This window comes from Carya illinoinensis, chromosome 7, assembly GCF_018687715.1.
Source record: "Carya illinoinensis cultivar Pawnee chromosome 7, C.illinoinensisPawnee_v1, whole genome shotgun sequence".
Taxonomy (NCBI): domain Eukaryota; kingdom Viridiplantae; phylum Streptophyta; class Magnoliopsida; order Fagales; family Juglandaceae; genus Carya; species Carya illinoinensis.
In genome coordinates this window covers 20,687,816-20,692,526 of record NC_056758.1, presented here as the reverse complement: position 1 = coordinate 20,692,526, position 4,711 = coordinate 20,687,816, and the positions used below count along the sequence as shown (strand labels likewise).

At 36.0% G+C, this 4,711-nt stretch overlaps 1 non-coding gene across 1 annotated transcript; it reads left to right on the top strand.

The window, feature by feature from the left end:
- Window positions 1–1,903: 1,903 nt before the first annotated feature.
- LOC122317593 lies at window positions 1,904–2,011 on the top strand. The gene has a single exon (XR_006244521.1). It is a non-coding gene; the product is annotated as a small nucleolar RNA R71 (small nucleolar RNA).
- Window positions 2,012–4,711: the final 2,700 nt, after the last annotated feature.

The following is a 4,711-nucleotide window of genomic DNA, read 5'->3' as shown; positions in this document are numbered from 1 at the left end:
AGACTTAGGCAAAGGTTTCAATTTAACTCTTGGTGCTTTCATACTTATAAGAATCTGTTTTCCACATTTCTTAGGCAACTCCTCAAATTTCTGTTGCCAACCCTGTATGCCATAATTTTGAGTTTTATCAAAAACAGCACAAATATCAATAACATCAGATGAATCACTAATAGTATCAAACTCAGAATTCACAAGGGGATATTCAATGGGATCAAAATTATGAGTTATGTGAAGTCCCTTGTCTATGAGTGCATCAATCATGTACGTTTGGTGGCACTCATCATCTGTTGGTTGTTTCTCAATATGGAAAATGTTGACCTCCATGGTCATGTTTCCAAAAGATAGCTTTATCAATCCATTCCTGCAATTTATAAGTGCATTAGCTATAGCAAGGAAAGGTCTACCTAATATGAGAGGAATCTTAGAGTTTGACTCAACAACTGATGGAGTGTCCAAAATTAAGAAATCAACAGGATAATAAAAGTTGTCAATTTGGATCAAAACATTCTCAACTATCCCTCTCGGTTTCTTAACTGAACGATCAGCCAACTGAAGCACAACAAAAGTAGGCTTAATTTCACCTAAACCAAGTTGCAAATAAATGGAATAAGGCATCAAATTAACACTAGCTACTAGATCTAGCAAGGCTTGCCCAAACTCATGATTTCCAATATTACATGCAATGGTTAGACAACCAGGATCCTTGTACTTAGGAGGAATTCGCTGTTCAATTAGAGCATTAACTTGCTCTGTCAGAAATGCTGTCTTCTTAACATGGTGCTTCCTCTTAACTGTACACAAATCTTTAAGAACTTTTGCATAAGTGGGCACTTGTTTAATAACATGCAAAAGAGGAAGGTTAATCTTTACCTGCCTGAGGTTCTCCAAGATTTCATTACTAGGATCCAAAGTTCGCATACCAGATTTTCAAGCTTGAGGAAATGGTACCTTAACTGGACTCTTGATTACCTCGGCTTCTTTCAGTAGCTCGGCACCACTATTGCTTTGATCCTCTTCTACATCCTCTGATTTGTTCGTTGTTGGGATGTTTAATGACTTACCACTTCGTGTCACAATGGCATTCACATCCTTCAAATTCTCTTGTGCCATGTGGTGATCATGGGGTACGGATTAAGCTTGAGAAGGAAACTTACCTCGCTCATTCACACTCAAGGAGCTCATCATCTTGGATATATGACTCTTTATCTCTTTGTTTTCTTCAACAACCTGCATAATCAAAGATTCAAACTTTTGATGAGTTTTACTCTGTACCTCAATAAAAGCATGTAAAGTATCTTCTAAGGGGCTCCTAGAAGATGAAGGTGCATGATATGGTGCAGGATATGATTTAGGGGGTTGTGCAAGCGGCTGGTTTTCAGACTTCCAGCTAAAATTGGGGTGATTACGCCACCCCGAATTATAGGTATCAGAGAAAGGTGTAAAAGACTTCTTGTACATACCTAAGGCATTACATTGTTCCTCATACATCCCTCTCATCTCAACAAATGTGGAACACTCTTGGGCAAGGTGATCTACCCCGCCACACACAAAACATGGTCCAAAAGACTTTGCATGATTAGCCTGGTGTGTTGGCTTTAAGTCTTTATTCTTCAACACCTCTAGCTCCCTAGTGAGCATCTCAACCTTAGCCTCTAGGCTATCTTCTTCCCTGAGATGGTAAATTCCACCACCATTTAGGTTTCCTGTAGGTCGTGATCTATTTGTGCTCTCAGTAGTACTAGGTCGAGTCCAACTGTGAGCTTTTTCAACAAGTTCATTGTGGTATTCTATGGCCTCATCAGGATCTTTCTATAAGAACTCACCATTACACATCATCTCCACAAATTGACGCTCTCTAGGTGTAAGTCCCTCCTAAAAATAGCTCACTAAGCGCCAATTCTCATACCCATGGTGAGGACACATACTCAATAACTCCTTAAATCTCTCCCAAGACTGATACAAAGTCTCACTATCCTTTTGTACAAAGGTGGAGATTTGCCTTTTTAAAGCATTGGTCTTATGTTAGGGAAAGTATTTATTAAAGAAGACCTGATTCATCTCATTCCATGACTCAATAGATCGTGGTCTCAATGAGTATAGCCAACTCTTAGCTCTATCCTTCAAAGAGAAAGGAAAGAACTTAAGTCTCACAATGTCATCAATTGCATTTTGACTATGAAAAGTCGCAACTACTTCCTCAAACTCCCTAATGTGCATATATGGATTTTCATTTTCCAAGCCATGAAAAGTAGGGAGTAACTGTATCATCCCTGTTTTAAAATCCAATTGGCGAATATTAGCTGGAAACATGAGGCATGATGGTGTGGCTATGCGAGCAGGGTGGAGGTAATCCTGAAGGGTCCTAGTGGGTTGATCTTCGTGTTCACTCATTTTCTTAGAATTAGAAGAATTATCAAACAAATGATCAGAAAAATTAAACTCTGACTCTAACACAGGTCTACAAGCAAACCGACCAAAGGTGTCTCTATACCTGTGCATGCAGGGTAGAGAAAAATGCAACACTAAAAAAAACTACAAAAAGAAATAGAAAATAAAATAAAGATGCAGTAAGCTAAAAGAAGAAACGAAGTTACCGCCTTTACAAACTGTTGAAAAGAAAAACTATCTCACAATTCTTCTACCGTCTCCAAAGCAACGATGCCAAAATTTGATTACGCCCAAAGAATAACGCGGTAGTTGTAGCACAGCTTTAGGGTGTCGATTCCACATGGAGACAAATTAAAAGAATAGCAAGAGGAACAAATAAACTAAAGAAAAATATTAAATATGTAATGGAGAAAAAATATTAATTTTAAATGTAAATTAAAGTGAAGCAAACTGATTAACAGAAAAAGTACTCAAATTTGACGAACAGTAGAGCGTCGGGAATCCCTTGCACAAATCTGGTATTTTAATTATTTTTAATTCATTGGATAACTCAATTAGGAACTCAATTCCCAAAATTTCCAATCGGAAGGTATAGATTTATAAACCAGACTTAAATCAAATGTAACCCTTTGAAAAAAACATTCACCACTTTTAAAAAAAAACGTAAATTACTACCCCTATTGATAAAATCCAATGACAACAATATATTCAGGGAGCGATATTGCAGCAAAAAACTAAATCAATATAGATCAATAATTGTTCCAAACATAATCAAAGAACTAATCCATTCAATATAAAAAACATGACTGAATCCATAAACAGAATAAATTCTATGATTATTCGGAGAAAAAAACATCAACGATAAATTAAGAATGATAAAACAAAAAAATTTTAGCAATTGAAAATCAAATACATGAATTAAAAATAAATTAGAAATACCATCTAATGTGCAAGTTCATCCCTAACCCTACTTGAGAATTTAGTTACCCATAAATATACTGGACAACAAAAATCTCCAGAGAAAACTGAAGCGAACGGTGGCCATGGAAGTGCCTTTCTCCTCTCTTCAGATCTGCCTCTTGTGCCTCCTCTCTCCCTTCATTTCGTGCTAATGATATACTTATATAGGGTAGGAAAGAAAGCCTAATGTCCTCTTAATTTCCACATAAAAAAAAACGCCTAAATTTTAGGACATATCTTAGCAACCACGTACGCCCTTTAGGAGTTTGAATTTGGAAATCCTTATTAGAGCCAAATTTATAGCCCTTTAAGATAGATTTCTAATGCATCAAGAATTGTATCCATCCGATATGTGAGTGAAAAGATACAGTCAAAAGACTAAAATATGTCCAAACTGTCTCCTAACGAATTTCGGACTTGGACTTCTTGTGGTTTCATTTTGTGATTTTTTTTTCTTTTTCTATTCTTCCAAATTTCTCTCAAACCCCATGAAGGTCCTCCTTTGAATTTGACTGGGCTTGACTTGCTCTTTTATAAACTCTGAAATTAGACATAAAAAAACTGCTTAGGAGTATTCCAACGTAAATAGAAATTCAATTGAAGAATACACATTAATTCCTATGATTTCTATTCACATTTTAGCATTTTATTCCAATAATAGGGTATTTAGAATGCACTTTCGCACACTCATCAGTCCACCTAAACCGAAGTTTTCCTTAGTGCTTGTGAAATCTAAAATCATATAAGTATATTCGGTCATTAGGTTTAAACCTCTTCCTAATACTACTTTTATCATGAAACGTTTTTATTTTAACCTTATAGTCTTTAGACTTAGGCAGAGGTTTCAATTTAAGTCTTGGTGCTTTCATACTTACAGGAATCTGTTTTCCACATTTCTTATGCAACTCCTCAAATTTCTGTTGCCAAGGTTGTGTGCCATAGTCCTGAGTTTCATAAAACATAGCACAAATATCAATAATATCAGATGAATCACTAACAGATGTATCAAACTCAGAATTCAAGGGAATATTCAAGGGAATCAAAATCATGAGTTGTGTGAACTCCCTTGTCTATGAGTGCGTCAATCATGTACGTTTGGTGGCACTCGTTATCTGTTGGCTGTTTCTCAATATGGAAAATGTTGACCTCCATGGTCATGTTTCCAAAAGATAGCTTCATCAACCAATTCCTGCAATTTATAAGTGCATTAGTCGTAGCAAGGAAATGTCTACCTAATATGAAAGGAACCTTAGAGTTAGACTCAACAACTGATTGAGTGTCCAAAATTAAGAAATCAACAGGATAATAAAACTTGTCAATTTGGATCAAAACATCCTCAACTATCCTTCTCTATTTCTTAATT